Source organism: Lithobates pipiens, unplaced genomic scaffold (assembly GCF_037356315.1).
Source record: "Lithobates pipiens isolate NorthernLeopardFrog02 unplaced genomic scaffold, aLitPip1_a1.2 Scaffold_16, whole genome shotgun sequence".
NCBI lineage: Eukaryota > Metazoa > Chordata > Amphibia > Anura > Ranidae > Lithobates > Lithobates pipiens.
In genome coordinates, this window is record NW_027507748.1 from 254,327,605 (window position 1) to 254,347,494 (window position 19,890).

The window sequence follows — 19,890 nt, forward strand, 5'->3', positions numbered from 1 at the left end:
GATCTGACAACACTTAGTAAATTTGAATTTACATGGGCTGGTCGCCTGGCAGCTTTCAAAATGATGACCTTACCAAAATTATTATATCAACTCAGGTCCCTTCCAATATGTATCCCTAAATACTACTTTAAATCCTTACAAAGCAGTTTGGGAAAATATCTATGGAATGGCAAAAAATCCTGTTGCGCATACCATATACTAATTAAACATAGAAATATAGGTGGTGCGACCGTACCTGATCTACAGGATTATTATGACGCAACTCTTTTGACCCAATTGCAAGAATGGTTCTTGCCTACTCCTAAAACTTTATGGGGACAAATTGAGAAAGACATCACACGACAGCCTAATATGCAATTCTGGTTACTTAGTAGGAAATTTAAGTCCACAATTACAGCTCAATACCCACCAACGGTGAAAGCGACGCTACACTCTTGGCAGAGAATCATCACATACAAATGGGATAAAACTCCAATCACGGTGTTAAACCCTCCTCTAACAATTATACCAACATTAATTCCTGGCGTACAAATACACGACTGGAATTTGGGTCGGGATATCAAACTTGGTTCCTTCTTCCAACAGGGCTCATTAAAGTCTTTTTCTCAGTTAAGTAATGAATTACAGCTTCCGAATTCTGAGCGATCTACATATATTTTATTAGAAAAGTGTCTGCTACACAATCCACAACTCAGAGCTTCAATCCCGGTTAAAATATGGTCTTTCCTCAATAACCATGCCACCTCACAGAAAGGAGTAGCTACAATATACCCAATTCTAGGGGAAAAAAACATACCCAGCAAACTACTTTCCTTCCTTAAATGGGAACAAGATTTGGGGCAAGACTTTTCAATTAAACAATGGATGGCTTCCCTACGAAGCATATATAGGGCCACTGCATGTGTTACACTATGGGAACTGGCACAAAAAATTGTTCAAAGACAATACCTGACTCCACATATCCTAGCAAAATTCAAGGGGAACTCGTCACCTAATTGCTGGAGAAATTGTACCCAATTGGGGACCCTATTTCATATTATGTGGGACTGCCCAAGCTTACATAACTACTGGCAGGCAATCTCCCATTTACTCACTTCCGTAACAGGTATTGTCCTTCAACTTTCACCAGAACTAGCCATTCTGAATATGAATTTACATACGATTCCCAAACAATATCGTAAAGTAGTAACACATATACTTTTAGCTGCGTGACTATCCATAACTAGAAAATGGAAAACTGACTTTCTTCCTACTATGACAGAAGTTATAGAATTAACCCAACTCCACCACTCCTACGAATTGTTATTTCCTAATGACAAATCCCTATATATTAAGGAACAACAACTATGGGAACCTTGGAGTACATGGTACAAAAATTATACTTCCACAATTTAGATAATGCTGATTCTTTAATCATATAGAAGAAAGAACTCCTGTGCGTTTTAATATTTTTTTATTTTTTATTTATTTTTATTTTTTTTTGGATGGCTTTAAAAATAATTTCATAACAAAGTGACAAATATATCACGTTTGTTTATCTGAATTGAGCTGCGAAGTAAGAATAGATCTTTATTTTCCTTCATAACAGATAACTACTGTGTTTGAATTTCCTTTAGGATGTTGGCCTAGGTACTCCAAGACACAGATAGATCCCTGTGAGGGGTGTCTTGGGGTCCAGAAGTGGCCATTATCCATATCGCTATTTATAAATCTTACAATAATTATATTACGGACTTTATTATACAAATTCTAAGAGACTTACTCTTGTTCGAGTCCCTTTATGACTATGAATATTAGATACTTGGGAATACTACTTTATTCTTTATTGTGGATTATTTGTTTATATGCTATATTGTGCTGAGAAAACCCTGTCACTACATTATACTGTGTTATGTTACTTTTATTACTATATATTATTTTTTTTTTGTTTTGTAACCCTTGTTGTAACTAACTCTGCTAAAAATCTCAATAAAAACATTTGAAAAGAAAGACCGTTGGCCCTAGTCTGGTCGCGTGTATGCGGCATTATTAATAAAGCAGTGCCGCGTCCTACAAATCAATTTTGGATAGGAGAACAATGCAGAAAAAATTGACTTTGTAGGCACCAATTATAAAAAAGTACATAATCATTTATTAAACATATAACAATACAAAAAATCACATTTAAAAACTCTCTAGGACAAAAAATGCATAGAACATCATGATAATCCTGCAATCAAAACATGGTCTGCAATAAAAAATGCTCTACAGGTTTCGCAATTAAATGCTTCTTCTGGAGCTTATTGGCTGTTCTACGAGATTGTTGGTCATCTTACTCTAAAAAAGTAATTAGTTACGTTGCAAATTAATTCTCCCAAAAAGTAATTGCGTTAGTAACTCAATTACTACATTGGAAAAGTAATTAGTTACTCACCAAAGTAACTGTGACTTTTTAAATATTCTATAATGCAATTACGTTCTATAACATCTTTAATATCAAAGATGTTTATATTAACTGATTAAAGAATAAAAACACTATACACAGTATTTTAGAACATTTGGTATTTATTTGAACCCAAATGTTGAGGGGGGTGGCAGCGGTGGTACTTGGGGGGGGTGGCAGCGGTGGTACTTTAGGGGGTGGCAGTGGTGGTGGTGTACTTGGGGGGGTGGCAGCGGTGGTACTTGGGGAGTTGGCAGTGGTGGTGTACTTGGGGGGGTGGCAGTGGTGGTATTTTGGGGGGTGGCAGTGGTGGTGTACTGGGGGGTGGCAGGCAGCATGGTACTTAGGGCGTGGCAGCGGTGGTGGTGCCATCCTCTCCCACCACCACCACCTCTGCCGCTTACTGATCCCATCCCCCACCACCACTGATCCTATCCTCTCCATCCCCTCTGTTGTAGAAGTGATGGTGGGTGGGTAGGGATGGGATCAGTAAGAAGCAGAGGTGGTGGAGGACTTGGGATGGATCGATTGTACTGCAATTTGAATCATCAGTCACTTACTTGAATGCCTCCAGGGATGCCTTTCCTCATAGGGAGAGAGAGAGACCCTCCCCTTCACTCGATTGGTGTCAGCTGGTCAGCTGACTTAATTTTTCAGTGTCTGGATAGGTGGGGCAGGATGGGGCGGTCCAGACAGTCTCTCTGAGTCTCAGACTCTTCTCAGCTCTGCCCCGCAACGGATCAAATGGCCAGTCAGCGCTAGGGCCTCCTGGGCGGTAGATGTAATTGAGGTAACTCTGCCCAAGTAATGGGAACTAAGTTACCATGAGGGGAAGAGTAATTAGTTAGATTACTCGTTACCCTCTAAAGTAACTGCGTTACGTTACTTACATCACTACAAACAATACATCATAAACAGTAAGGATGAGCCGAACACCCCCCGGTTCGGCTTGCACCAGAACCTGCAAACATACCTAAACTTCGTGTGAACCTTATTAAAGTCTATGGGACTCGAACATTCAAAATCTAAAGTGCTAATTTTAAAGGCTAATATGCAAGTTGCTGTCCTAAAAAGTGTTTGGGGACCTGGGTCCTGCCCCAGGGGACATGTATCAATGCAAAAAAAAGTTTTAAAAATGCCTGTTTTTTCGGGAGCAGTGATTTTAATAATGATTAAAGTGAAACAATAAAAGTGTAATATTCCTTTAAATTTTGTACCTGGGGGGTGTGTATAGTATGCCTGTGAAGGGGCGCATGTTTCCCGTGCTTAGAACTGTCCCTTCACAAAGTGTAATTTCTGCAGGAAAAAAATTCATTTAAAATCACTTGTATCTATAATGAATTGTCAGCTCCCATAACACAGAGAACACTCATTGAAAGTCATTGATAAAAAACAAAACAAAGACATGGGGTTCCCCCAAATTCTATTACCAGGCCCTTCAGGTCTGGTATGGATATTAAGGGGAACCCCGTGTCAAATTTTTAATAAAAAATTTACGTGGGGTTCCCCCTCAAAATCCATACCAGACCCTTTATCCGAGCATGCAACCTGGCAGGCTGCAGGAAAAGAGGGGGATGAGAGAGCGCCCCCCCTGAACCGTACCAGGCCACATGCCCTCAACATTGGGAGGATGCTTTGGTGTCCCCATGTTGATGAAGACAAGGGCCTCATCCCCACAACCCTGGCCGGTGGTTGCGGGGGTCTGCGGGCGGGGGGATTATCAGAATCTGGAAGCCCCTTTAACAAGGGGATCCCCAGATCCCTCCCCCCTGTTTAAAATGTTAAGGGGGTATAAAAGTACCCCTACTGTAGTGATATAATATAAAGTATAGCGTTGGGTAGATGATTAATTTGTTATTATAAGTATTCTTCCGCAGCAACCCAATTCTTCCAGAGAGATGCAATTTATTGACTTCCAATACAGAACAAAGTCTTGCAACAGATGACAAAATATCCAACAGAGTATATCTTACAGATCTAGAACATATTCAGAGCTCCATATTCCTTAAAATCCTGGTGCCTTCACACACACACCCAGACAAGACTGCCATGTTATATATCCTAAGCATTGAATTGCTGAGCAACCTGATTGGCCTTTTCAATTAAAAACTTTGATCTCCTTGTGTCTTCTTTTCAGGGTGACAAAAGATTACTCCTAGCCGTGAACAGCTGTAGTCATAAACTGCCCTAATTTGCATTCTTGCATATAAACATAAACAAGTTCCTTTCAATATGCGTAATTAGATTAACAGATCCCACCTTAACAACCTTTTGGTGTATAGAATAACCCAATCTAAATTCTTGCATATTAATACCAACAGGTTACCTTCAATGTGTGTAATTAGATTAACAGAAACCACCTTAACAATCTTTTGGTCAACAAGTCCCCTTTGATATGTGTAATTGAGCTGGCTCCGACAAGGCATTCAACAAGTCAGTCCACTGACACACATATATGATACTTATCACATATATATATATATATATATATATATATATATATATATATACATACACATACATATACATATATTACAACATATACCCCCACTTGGGTCTGTTCTAACTTCTAGAACTGACCCATAAATCAAACAACAAAAAATATCATCATGATTTAAGGTAATGAATGCTTTACAATGGCTCATATAAAATATGAAGATGAAACTGGTTACATCTCTCTTCACCAGCCTCTAAAATATCCCCATGAAACAGTTGTTAGATAATATAACTTCAGACCATGACTGGAAAAGGATTTGGTAGACATCCGTGGTCATATAGGCCTTATTATATCACATCAAGATCTTGAATACTGCACAAAGGCAAGCTGATGTCACAGTCCATTCTTCGGTCTGACTTCATCACATCTCTCACAATCTCACTGAAAGTAAACTTGGTATGCTCTGGGAGCTCCAATCCACAGTCCAGGATTCTCTCATCTCCAGGCTCAAGGTTTTCATTTTTAAAGATGCTTCTACACAAATATTCTACTTTCATCTTCATAACAAATGTAATAATCAATGTACCAGCACTCAGTTTCAAGGTCAAAAGGTTTGGATATGGCAGTAAAAACTCTGTGCTGCAAAATATTTACTTGCACTTGACATTCATAAGTCCATCTGAGCATTTTACAATTCACATCTGATTCTTTCCATTTCCTATTTGAGCAACGATGACCTGTTGTGTACTTGTCAAGTACCTGAATTTGTTGATTGCCAGCCACAATTTACTTTTGTAAGTTGCCGTAGGCCGACCCCTCATAGCTTTCAATAGAGCAGTTACTTGGATCATTCAGTCCATAATTCCACCTGAATGGTATATCAACATATCCATATACCCCCACATGATGGTTCACATAGAATCAGCTTGACATCAGTGTTTATCAGATCTTCTATCCAGACGAAGTAGCAGTGGAAATTTTTGCCAGTATCCTCACCATGAAAGGTAGAAAGGTATTTTTCATCCATATGTGTCATAGCCTTTAATATATTATAAACAACTGATTCAACAAAGTTTCAAATCATGACTGATGAATTTCACTCACCCCTCTTATAAATTTAGGAAAACCACCCAACATGCTATAACTTATGCTATGCCAAGCCATTGTGCAGCATCTCACCTTAGATGTCAAATATATTGATCAATATGTAATATGTATGGATGTTTTGAAAATTATTTTAGGTTTAAATGCATCGCTCTGGTTTTAACATAAAGTTCAAGAAATAAAACATAGTGAAATATAAAAAATTAAAAGCAAAATATCTTTTGGAAAAGGGGGGAAAATAAAAATAAAAAAATAGGGCGTTGCGGAAGAAAAGTCCATTGAAAAGAAAAGAATGTTCAAAAAAAAAAGTCCATTGCTTGATGAATATTGAGAGAGTCCATGAATTCAGCGTTTCTCCCCCACTAGCCAGCAATTTCAGATACTTCTAATGCTTCTGCTATTCACATGCAAACGAGCATCACCGGCAATATCTGAAAGACAAAAAACTCTCCAACAAAAATTCATTAGCGAGGTCCTTAAACGTTGTTTGGAGTTAAAACAAAACAAAGTACTATTTACACACTTACAGTTTGAAGCTAATTCACCCCCACTGCTAGAGAAGTGTCATTTGCATTCAAAAACAGATCTAGAGAATGTACATCTTCATTTATGACACCTGGGAATCTATTCAACTTTTCCAATAATGTGTAATGTTCTATTTTCATCTTATCGTACTCAATCTTCAGGTGGTCATATTTCTGTTTTAACTGAGAAAATGGTATCCAGGTCTTGGACCTTTTCTTATTATTATTTTGGTCAGCTCTGTTTTTCAAATTAATATCGCCTATATTTGACCCGGAGTCTCCTCCCTGGGTGTTATCATAAGATATTATCTTTTGATCTTTATGTTCAGTATTTGTCCTAAACAATTTGGCTAAATCAATTTTGACAGCTTGCTCATTTGACTTTCTCCATAAATGGTCTGCTCTCAACAATACGTCTTTTAAATCACGAGGATTTGGCGTAACTAATAAGATATTTTGTTTGATATCTTCATGCAAAGCATCTAGAAACATATTCATATGTATCAAACCACCATGCTCAAATGCAAGATTATTACTGACCAATAAGTCCATAATAGTTGCTATCCTATGTGACAATTCATAGGGAGATTCATTTTGCATTTGTTGGATCTTCCCATGAATAGTAACATCAGAACGTACACCATACAAAACACATAATAATTCCAGTAATATGTCCCTTGTCCTCACAGGCTGAATACAGATCTGTTTAATTCTCATCCAAAGTCCACTTCCTATAGAATGTTGCAAAACTCTTTCTAAGTCAGATGGGTTTAGACTGTACATATCTCTGACATTCTGCAAGTCACAAAACCATTTTAAAAATCTGTTCAAATCATGACAGGGAATCATTCCTAATTCGTTAAGCATTGCATCTAATTCTTTTGGTTTCAAAGGCTTCATTACCAGCTGAACTTCACCTGTATTATTAATATTGTTATAAATTGTGGAGGTCACAGTGGGGTGCAGCTGGCAACGAATTATCAGATTTAATATGAGGTTCTCTATCATTTGATAGAAAGTTTGTGTTTGTATTTTGCTGCAGATTGTTGAATCCAAGATTTGATGCATATCTGCATTCCTGAGATCTTTTCTCTAATTCCATAATTCTTAATTTTAATCTCTCATTTTCCTCTGATAATTCATCACAGCGTTTAGATTTCTCAAGCAAAGCTCCCCCAATGGTAACTGCATGCAATTTTAAATTTACTGTCTCAGTGTCTGATTGGTTTTGTAACCTCTCACAAACATTGTTGCTATTAGCAACTGCATTCTGTAACTGGGTAATTTCCTCAACCTTACCCTTCAAAGAACTTTCCATGGTTAAACAGCAAGATAATAAGCCCTGCACAATACAACCTTTTCTTTTACTTTCTGAAACGTTGCTATCAAAAATATTTTTCTCTAAAAATTCCTTCATCACAGTCCACGTCTGCTTACATTTTTCAGGAATTTCATAAGGACCGCCATGACGCTTAATACATTTTAATACCCATCTGTTAACTTTATCATCACTGACACTAGCTTCACACTGAGTAAGCATTTTGACTATATTACTAATAATTAAAAAAAGAAATATTTTACTCACCGCATTAGTTACTCCTTCAGCTTCCAGTTCAGGTCTTCTGGTACACGACACAGTCCTTTTCTTGTTGTTTCCAGTCTCCAGAGAATAATTCTGGGGTTCCAAACTTCTTTAATTTTGTAGATCAGACTCTCTTATGTCACAACCAGACATTAGAGTCACAGCACAGCTCTTGGTTCTTCAGACTTCTGTCCACCTCACAGGATTGTTGTCATCACCGACTTCTGTTACTAAGTCCTGAAAATGCTCTTCTGGTCACTTGTCACGGCACCAATGTAGTGATATAATATAAAGTATAGCGTTGGGTAGATGATTAATTCGTTATTATAAGTATTCTTCCGCAGCAACCCAATTCTTCCAGAGAGATGCAATTTATTGACTTCCAATACAGAACAAAGTCTTGCAACAGATGACAAAATATCCAACAGAGTATATCTTACAGATCTAGAACATATTCAGAGCTCCATATTCCTTAAAATCCTGGTGCCTTCACACACACACCCAGACAAGACTGCCATGTTATATATCCTAAGCATTGAATTGCTGAGCAACCTGATTGGCCTTTTCAATTAAAAACTTTGATCTCCTTGTGTCTTCTTTTCAGGGTGACAAAAGATTACTCCTAGCCGTGAACAGCTGTAGTCATAAACTGCCCTAATTTGCATTCTTGCATATAAACATAAACAAGTTCCTTTCAATATGCGTAATTAGATTAACAGATCCCACCTTAACAACCTTTTGGTGTATAGAATAACCCAATCTAAATTCTTGCATATTAATACCAACAGGTTACCTTCAATGTGTGTAATTAGATTAACAGAAACCACCTTAACAATCTTTTGGTCAACAAGTCCCCTTTGATATGTGTAATTGAGCTGGCTCCGACAAGGCATTCAACAAGTCAGTCCACTGACACACATATATGATACTTATCACATATATATATATATATATATATATATATATATATATATATACATACACATACATATACATATATTACAACACCTACCATTTCACAGGTTTCCGTTACATCAGAGGGGGGCGGGGTCAACCATACATCATTGGGGAAGCCAGGCTTCCCCACTTGCGTCAGAGGGGGTGGGGTCAGGTGAACGGTGGCCCCGCCCTCCTCATATGAGAAATGTCAGGCTGCCAGGATCTCCGCAGTGTCTCCGCCAGTGGAGACAGAGGAAGGATGGATTGACTGTGCTGCGCTGGACTGAGAGATCACCCGTCGCTGGATCAGGTCAGCCATCGCTGGACCCCAGAGAGATGATCATCCGTGGCTGGATAGCAAGAGTGGATTACCACCGCTGGAATCTTTTTTTATTTATTTTTTATTTTTAATAAAGGACTTTTTCAAAAGTGTTTTTGTCTTATTTAACAATTTTTTACACTCTCTTTGTGAAATGGTAGGGGTACTTTTGTACCCCCTTACCATTTCAAACAGGGGGGGCCGGGATCTGGTGGTCCCCTTGTTAAAGGGGGCTTCCAGATTCTGATAAGCCCCCTGCCCGCAGACCCCCACAACCACCGGCAAGGGTTGTGGGGATGAGGCCCTTGTCCTCATCAACATGGGGACATGGTGCTTTGGGGTACCCCAAAGCATCCTCCCAATTTTGAGAGCATGTGGCCTGGTACAATTCAGGAGGGGGGGCGCTCTCTCGTCCCCCCTATTTTCCTGCTGCCTGCCAGGTTGCGTGCTCGGATAAAGGGTCTGGTATGGATTTTTAGGGGGAACCCCACGTCAATTTTTTATTTAAAATTTGACACGGGGTTCCCCTTAATATCCACACCAGACCTGAAGGGCCTGGTAATTGAATTCGGGGGAACCCCATGCTTTTTTTTTATCAATGACTTTCAATGAGTGTTCTCTGTATTACGGGAGCCGACAATTCAGTATAGCCGCGAGTGTTTTTTTTTACCAAAAATATGTAGAAGAATACGTATCGGCCTAAACTGAGGGAAAAAAATGTTTTTTTTTATATATTTTTGGGGGATATTTATTATAACAAAAAGTAAAAAATAATTCGAGTTTTTTTCAATATTGTCGCTCTATTTTTGTTTATAGCGCAAAAAATAAAAACTGCAGGGGTGATCAAATACCACCAAAAGATAGCTCTATTTGTGGGAAAAAAAGGACGACAATTTTGTTTGGGAGCCACGTCGCACGACTGCACAATTGTCAGTTAAAGGGACGCAGTGCCGAATCGCAAAAAGTGGTCTGGTTTTTGACCAGCAAAATGGTCCGGGGCTGAAGTGGTTAATGTCCCATAGACTTTAACGGTGTTCCGGCAGCTTTTGAATTTGACCCAAACATCGCATATTGTTCGGTGTTTGCAGAACATCAGAACAATCAAAGTTCGGCCCAAACTTATGTTCAGGCCAAACCGTTCACCCATCCCTACTAGGCAGGCTGAGGATACTGAATGGTTCATAACTTCTCTAACAACTTTTTCAGTTCTTGGACTTGTTCTCCACTTATTCAGCTCTTGGACTTGTTCTTTAACATTGGACGTGTTCTTTATTATTGAAGACTTTTCGTAGCTTCTCCAACTACTTCTTCATTCATAAAAATAAATACAAGTAAAAGGCGTAACACCCTAGTACCACAGAGGTGACCATGTAATAAATAAAATCAACAAAAGTTCAACAATGGGTATAAGATGAATATTGGGTCTGCAAGTCAGGGATGCCACCAACATAGACCAGAAGCCAGAAATCCAGTGGAGCTGAGAAAAACAAGGAGAATAAATAGTAAACACTTTAATTTAAGAAAAGTAACATCAACTCACATGAGAGAAAGCAAAGTTGCACATAGGTGAGCTGGATACTGTCTAAAAGAAGGGTCAGAATGAATGATCAGGTCATGGTGAGATCCATTTCTCACTAGTATGGTAGGTAGGGATGAGCTCGGTGTTCGAGTCGAACGCATGTTAGACTCAAACATCGGCCGTTCATCTGTTCGGCAAAATCAGAACTTTGTGGACCGTTCGCACCATATCCGTGTGGCGCGAACGACCCATAATGCAATTAGTGCATTGCTGGCTCATGATTGGCCAAGCATGCGCTGTGACCCCCACATGCTTGGCCAATCACAGCACCGGCAACGAGGAGAGCCATAATTGGTCACAGGCAGGATGCTCAGGGGGTTTAGTACACGCCCCACACTATATAAGGCCGCTAGCGTGGCGTCCTTGTGTAGTGTGTTCCAGCATGCAGGGAGAGAGCAGCATAGGCAGGGACAGTGTGTTCTTTTCTTGTGAATCTGCAGCAGTTAAAGTAGGTATCTACCCTTTATTGCTGGTGTTCTCTAATACAGACATCTGCAGGAGTTAGTGGGTGTTGTTGTGTGCCTCCAGCACAGTATACACCTGTATCTACCCTTTATTGCTGGTGTTCTCTAATACAGCCATCTGCAGGAGTTAAAGTGGGTGTTGTGTGCCTCCAGCACAGTATACACCTGTAGCTATCCCTTATTGCTGGTGTTCTCTAATACAGGCATCTGCTGCATTTACAGTGGGTGTTGTGTGCCTCCTGCACAGTATACAAGCTACCCCTTATTGCTGGTGTTGTTCTTTTTCTGTAACACAGGCAGGCAGCTGCAGTAATTACAGTTGGTGTACTGTGTCATCTGCTCAGTGTGCACCTAAAGCTACCCAATTGCTGGTTTTCCCATCTCCCTGCATGCCATTACTATGTCTGGAAGGCCAACCAGGAGAGGCAGACAGTCACAAGCCAATAAAAGAGGGCAAGCAGGCTCTATGTCTAGAGACAACAGTGCTGGTCGTGGATGCGGGTCATGCAGGGTACTAGCAAAGCAGCTGCCAACACGTCCTCTTCCCTCGTCTCAATGTCCTCAGTCACTCATTCCCTAGACCCACCATGTCCTCCTGAGGAGTCCCCCGATCTGTTTGAGTACAGTGTTGGGTACATGCTCCAGGAGGATGCCCAGCATTTTGAAGGCTCTGATGATGATACCCAGCTAGAGGAGGCAGTAGCATGAGTGCAGAGAGAGGGGATGCTCAAGAAGGACAGCAATCTGGCAGTCATGTTCCACCAGCTGCAGCATACTGCCAGGTTTGCTCCAGTGATAAGGAGGGAGGGGATAATGAGGTCACTGACTCCACATGGGTTCCTGATAGTAGAGACAGGATTCCCTCCGAGGCCAGCTTAGGGGCAGAACACTGACTGAATCACACTGCAGAGCTCCGCCTATGCAGGGCGTTATTCCAAATGTTGTTTGGTGTGGGCCTTTTTTGAGACGAGTGCATCAGATCACACTGCTGCTATTTGCAACATATGTCTCAAGCGTATCTCGCGTGGCCAAAACATCAACCGCTTGGGCACCACATGCTTGACCAGACATATGTTGACCTGCCATGCAGCTTGTTGGCAAGCGTACCTTAAAGACTCACACCAAAGAACAAAGCAAACCCCTCCTTGCTCCTCATCAGCTGGGATCTCCAACCCCACTAGACCTTCAGTCCTCTGAAACCTGTACTGAGAGGGATGAAGGTGTAGAATTAGGTGTGTCACAGCCAAGTACTTGCGGGCACTCTGTTAGCAGTACACCCACGTCCGATTTGTAGCAGGCAAATTTCCCTGCCCTAGTTGCTGGACCATCAAAAGAAGTTCACTTCCAGCCATCCACATGCCCAGCGGTTGAATGCTAGCTTGGCTAAATTAAATTTTCAGTTGGTAGACTCGGCCCCCTCCGTGAGTTTGTGCAATGTGCGGTTCCTCAGTGGCAGGTCCCCAAATGCCACTTTTTCTCACGGAAGGCGACTCTGACTCTCTACCGGCATGTGGAAGGCAATGTCCATGCCTTGCTGGAAAGGGTGGTCAGCGGTAAGGTGCATATTACCGCTGACTCATGGTCCAGCAGGCATGGACAGGCACGTTACCTTTCGTTCACGGTCCATTGGGTCACTCTTCTGACAGCTGGGTAGGATGCAGGACAAGGGGCAGTAGTGTTGGAGGTTGTTCCGCCACCACGCCTCCAAAAAGCTACTACTGGTTGTGACACACCTCTGTCCTCCACCCCCTCTTCTTCTTCCTCCATGGCCTCTTCCAGTGCTCTGTCCTCGGAACCAGCATTGCTCCGTAGGCCTTCAAGGGGCTACGCAAGTATGCAAGCAAAAAGATGCCATGCCGTGCTTGCACTGGTTTGACAGGAGTCACACTGGGGCAGATATTTTGTCAGCTCTGCAGGGGCAGGCCGAGAGGTGGTTGACGCCTCGCCAGCTTAAGTCAGGAATGGTGGTTTGCGATAATGTCACCAACCACCTCTCCGCCCGCCAACAGGGACAAGTGACCCATGTGCCCTGTGTGGGTCATGTCCTTAACCTGGTGGTGCAGCAGGTCTTGGACAGGTCCCCGGCTTACAGGATGTCCTGAGGCAGGCCAGGAAAGTCTGTGTTAATTTCCGCCGATCATTTAATGCCAGTGCTCGGCTGGCTGAACTTCAAAAGGAGTTGAACCTGCCCAAGAACCGCCTTATATGTGACATGCCCACCAGGTGGAACTCAACGTTGGCCATGCTGCAGCAGCTGCACATGCAGCAGAGGGCCATCAATGAGTACCTGTGTGACTACGGCACCAGGACAGGGTCAGGGGAGCTTGTTTTTTTTCACCACGCCAGTGGGACCATGATCAGGGATGCATGCACTGTCCTGTCACCATTTGAGGAGGCCACGAGGATGGTGAGTTGTGACAGTGCATGGATCAGTTACACTGTACCTCTTGTCCACCTGTTGGAACACACGCTGCATGGAATAATGGACAGGGCACTTGAGGCAGAACAGAGGCAGGAAGAGGAGGACTTCCTTGCCTCTCACTGCCCCCTTTATCCAGACAGTTTTCCTGCTGTCCCACCCATCACACAGGAAGAGGACAAGAGGAGGAGGAGGAGGCTTGTGTCAGCATGGAAGTGGAGCCTGGCACTCAGCAGCAGCAGTCTTTTAGGGATTATTTACAGTCCCAAGAAACCCATGGACTTGTACATGGCTGGGAGGAGGTGGCTGCGGATCATGTTGTCCTTAGTGACCCAGAGGACTCCGGACCGAATGCCTCAGCTAACCTACGCTGTATGGCCTCCTTGATCCTGCAAAGCCTGCGGAAGGATCCTCATATTCTTCAGATCAAGGAGAGGGACCATTACTGGCTGGCCACTCTCCTTGATTCATGGTACAAGTGTAAGGTTGCGGACCGTATCTTGCCGTCGCAGAGGGAGCAGAGGATGAGACATCTCCGGGAGGCCTTGCAGAAAGGTCTGTGCAACACGTTCCCAGAGACTGGGAGGTTACAAACTCCTGGTCCTGGACAACGTGTTGCTGAGGCTTTGGTCAGTCACAGAAGGAGCGGGGGAGAAGGTAGCCATCTAACCGATGCGTTCAAACAATTTTTTAGTCCGCAGCCCCAAGGTATGATCGGTTCCAGCAACCATCGACAGCGTCTGATTTACATAGTGCAGGAATACCTAGGGGCAAGGTCAGACTTGGACACCTTTCCCACCAAAATTTTCTCTGGCTTACTGGGTCTTGAGGATGGTTCACTGGCCAGAGCTTGCACAGTATGCAATTGAGCTACTGGCCTGTCCTGCATCCAGTGTTCTTTCGGAACGCACCTTCAGTGCTGCTGGAGGCTTTGTAACCGATCAAAGTGTGTGCCTGTCCACCTGACCTTCATAAAGATGAATCAGTCTTGGATCACCACCAGCTACCATGCGCCTGAAGCTGATGTAACCAAATATTTTTTTTTAAATGTCACATCCCTTCAAGACTGCTTATGCTGATGCTGAGTGTCTGTCCTGTTATGTTGACTGACTATCCTCTTCCTACTCAATGATCCTGCTGATAGCTTGGAAGAACATTTTTGGTTCTGGGCACCACCAGCAGTGGCTAAGGCCCAATTTTTCAGCCCCTGTTTAACAGGGGTGTGTAATTACAATTTTGGATGCAATGCTTTGCAGCAGGGCTCATTCCTGCACTCCAACTAGAGCATATGGGAGAGGTTGCAGTGTCGTGGCACCAGCACCAGTGCCTAAGGCCCAATTTTTCAGCCCCTGTTTAACAGGGTAATGTAATACAATTTTTGATGCAATGCTTTGCAGCAGGGCTCATTCCTGCACTCCAACTAGAGCAGGGGTGTCCAAACTTTTTTCAAAGAGGGCCAGATTTGATGAAGTGAACATGCTCGAGGGCCGACCATTTTGCCTGACATTCTTTGAACCATTGAAAATTCGGTCTAAGTGTGTCCATCCGAGCACTAATACACGGCCCAACAAGAATTCTCTTGCCTTTGTCGCGCTTGTTCCCAACACACAGACGAATGGTCTGCACTTTAGGGGGTACCGTTAATTCTTAATGGTACCCCACACATTGGAAAATGTAGGGTGCTTTTGGTGCAGTGTAATTTAAAAAAAAAAAAAGCTCGGGAACTTCTTTCCCTGCATTTTTGTGAGTAGGGAAGTCCATTGAAATTAATGGGCTGCCCTACACACAGTACGCAGCCACACAGATGTTGCATTTACGGGCATAAAACAGGTGGTGAGGAGGCAACATAATGCCTCTTTACCGCCATTCAAATGCCTCTGAAAAGAGATCTGTGCATGGATTGCTTTTCAGAGGAGCAGCAGTCCTGGCTAATATCACACCAAGCCCTACAAAAGCAGTTTTGATGGTATAAGAATGGGGGGGGGGGTGGGGGGTCAGGATTAAAAGTAACATACACACAGACGCAAGCACACACATGCAGACACACATACAGACAAATGCACGCCGCACACACATACAGACACATGCATACACATACATACAGACATACATGCACACACATATGGACACATGTGCACACACACATACAGACACATACAGACACATGTGTGTACACGCACACATACATACAGACACACATACAGACACATGTGCACACACAGATACAGACATACATGCACACACATACAGACATACAGACACATGTGCACACACACACACATACATACATACATACAGACATACATACAGACACACGCACATGCACACACACACAGACACATGTGAACACACACATTCATACAGACATACATACAGACACACGCACATGCACACACACACAGACACATGTGCACGCACAAAGACATACATACAGACACATGTACACATACACATACAGACACATGTGCACACACACACACGTACAGACACATGTGCACACACACACACACACACACACACATGTGCACACACACACACATGCAGACACACACATACAGGCACATGTGCACATACACACACACACAGACACAGACACATGTGCACACACACACATACACAGACAGACACATGTGCACACACACACATACATACAGACACATGTGCACACACACACACACACACACACACACACACACACACATACAGACACATGTGCACACACACACACACACACATACAGACACATGTGCACACACACATACAGACACATGTGCACACACACACACATACAGACACATGTGCACACACACACACATACAGACATACATGCACACACATACACACACGAATAAAGCCCTTTTTAACACTAATTTAGCTTGTAGCACAGTACAGTACCTTTGTAGCTTCCTCATTCAGCCGGGTACTGCACTGTAGGGGGAAGCAGAGAGCACAGCACACTCCTCTGCACTTTACTTTCACTTTTGAAGCTCACGGAGCTTCTCACAGTGTCGGGGATCGGGCTCATCTGACAGCCCTGATCACGCGGCACACTAAATTGAAAAAGACCAGGTGGGCCGTTCAAAACCGGACCGCGGGCCGCAATTGGCCCGCGGGCCGGACTTTGGACATGCCTGAACTAGAGTATATGGGAGAGGTTGCAGTGTCATGGTACCAGCACCAGTGCCTAAGGCCCAATTTTTCAGCCCCTGTTTAACAGGGGCATGCAATACAATTATTTTTTTTGTTTACAAACAATTTTTATAATAAAAAGGTCAAGGTATAAAACAATTACAATGATGGTACAGGTAGATAAACAAATATCTTTGACAGTGTGTGCTGTACAAGAGAGTTATAGTTAGTCAGGTAAAAAAAGAAGAATGAAATAAAAAAAATGATGCACAGTGTTATGATCCAGCCAAACAAGAGTATTGAAGTGGGGAGAAGAAATACATGACTAGGAACACATATATGTTTATAAGGGGAGGTGGGCAAGAAACAAAACAAGAAAACAAAGCCAAAATTCTTTTCATCCCCATATCTCCCCCCTCCCCACTCTCCCCCCCCCCCCTCCCCGATCCCCCTATCTAGTTTATAGAGGAGGTATCCCAGAGAATCCATTTTTTTAATAGAGAGGCATTGAGTCATATAAAGTGTGGTGAATTCTTTCAAAAAGCTTGATGTGCTTCATACAGTTGGGAATTTGTGGCCAAGGTACCGTAGTAGAGCGCCAGTTAAAGGCTATGGCCCAATGAATAGAGCTGAGGAATGTATGGATTAGCCTTGTGTTAATCATGGGAACATCTTGTATAGGGAGGAATAGAAGACATATTTGTGGTGTAAGAGGAATAATTCTACCGGATATTTTTGCTATGACAGTGCTGGCCTTATGCCATATGTTTTTTAAGTGGGGACAATCCCAAAAGATATGTAGAAGTGTTCCCTGAGAAGGGCAACCCCTAAAGCAGAGTGGGGATAGTGAGGGATAAAATGAGTTAAGTTTGGCAGGGGTGAGATACCATCTAGAAAGTAATTTGATGGCAGATTCTCTGATTGAGATTGTTTTGGTACATTTATGTAGATTTGTGAGAATAGTGTCCCATTGTTCAGGAGAAAATTAAGAATATAAATCTGTTTCCAAATGTAGCATGGGGTGTGATTTCTCAGGCATATTGGTCTCATTTAACCATTTATATACTCTGGAGATTAAGCCCCTATCACAAGGAGAGGAGATACAAATTTGTTCAAATTGAGTATAGGGGGGTGGAGTGTAAGGGAATGGCATTTCTGATAGTATTGTCTTATTTTCTTATAGTTCTCTAGTTTGGTAGATGGGAAATCATAATTTGTAGGCTGGAAAAAGTGAGGAAAGAATTATTGTGGGAGAGCGATTTTAAATATGTTAGGTTATGTAATTTCCAATATGTTAGAAAGTTTTGATCTTGAGCACTGCTTGGGGGGGAAGAACGAGGATCACCAGGCCAGGGGGGGAGCGTCAGAGAATAATTTTAACTTAGTGGTTTGTTTGTTCCATAGTTGAAGGGTATGGGTGACGATAAGGTTTAATTTGCTTAATTTTGGTGGTGGGATTGATTTGGACCAAAGGAGTCCTTGTAAATTGTGGAGTAGGATGGTTTCCGCCTCAAAATGGAGCCAAGGGATTAGGAGTGAAGGGGCATACCATTGGGCTAATTGGGTGAGTCTAGCTGAAAGATAATAAAGCCAAAGGTTGGGGATGCTGAGGCCTTCTTTTAATTGGGGTCTAAACATAAGGGAATAGCTAAATCTGGGTTTCTTGTTTAGCCAAATAAATTTATTGATATCTCTCTGTAAGGAGTCTAGTGTTTTTTTTCGATAGAGTGAGAGGAAGGTCTCTAAAAAAAACAAAAGTTTTGGTAGTATCATTTTTACAGCCACTATTCTGCCTGAGAATGATATCTGATATGATGACCAAAGTTTATGTAGATTTTTAATGTTGTTGATTAAGGGAGGGTAGTTTGCTTGGTATAAAGATTTATATAATGGAGCGATCTGGATACCTATATATCTAAACGAATCCGCACTCCAATTGAATGGGAATTTATCTTTAAGTGCAGCTATTAGGGCTGGGGGAATATTGATCGGTAAAGCCGAGCATTTAGATAAATTTACACACAGACCCATTAGGTCATAAAAGATGTCAAGTGTTTTAGTTAGATTGGGTAGGGAAATGAGGGGGTCAGGTATATATAGAAGCACATCATCAGCATAAAGACTTTGTATTCTCTAGATCAGGGGTGTCCAAACTTTTTTCAAAGAGGGCCAGATTTGATGAAGTGAACATGCTCGAGGGCCGACCATTTTGCCTGACATTCTTTGAACCATTGAAAATTCGGTCTAAGTGTGTCCATCCGAGCACTAATACATGGCCCAACAAGAATTCTCTTGCCTTTGTCGCGCTTGTTCCCAACACACAGACGAATGGTCTGCACTTTAGGGGGTACCGTTAATTCTTAATGGTACCCCACACATTGGAAAATGTAGGGTGCTTTTGGTGCAGTGCAATTAAAAAAAAAAAAAAGCTCGGGAACTTCTTTCCCTGCATTTTTGTGAGTAGGGAAGTCCATTGAAATTAATGGGCTGCCCTACACACAGTACGCAGCCACACAGATGTTGCATTTACGGGCTTAAAACAGGTGGTGAGGAGGCAACATAATGCCTCTTTACCGCCATTCAAATGCCTCTGAAAAGAGATCTGTGCATGGATTGCTTTTCAGAGGAGCAGCAGTCCTGGCTAATATCACACCAAGCCCTACAAAAGCAGTTTTGATGGTATAAGAATGGGGGGGGGGTGGGGGGTCAGGATTAAAAGTAACATACACACAGACGCAAGCACACACATGCAGACACACATACAGACAAATGCACGCCGCACACACATACAGACACATGCATACACATACATACAGACATACATGCACACACATACGGACACATGTGCACACACACATACAGACACATACAGACACATGTGTGTACACGCACACATACATACAGACACACATACAGACACATGTGCCCACACAGATACAGACATACATGCACACACATACAGACATACAGAC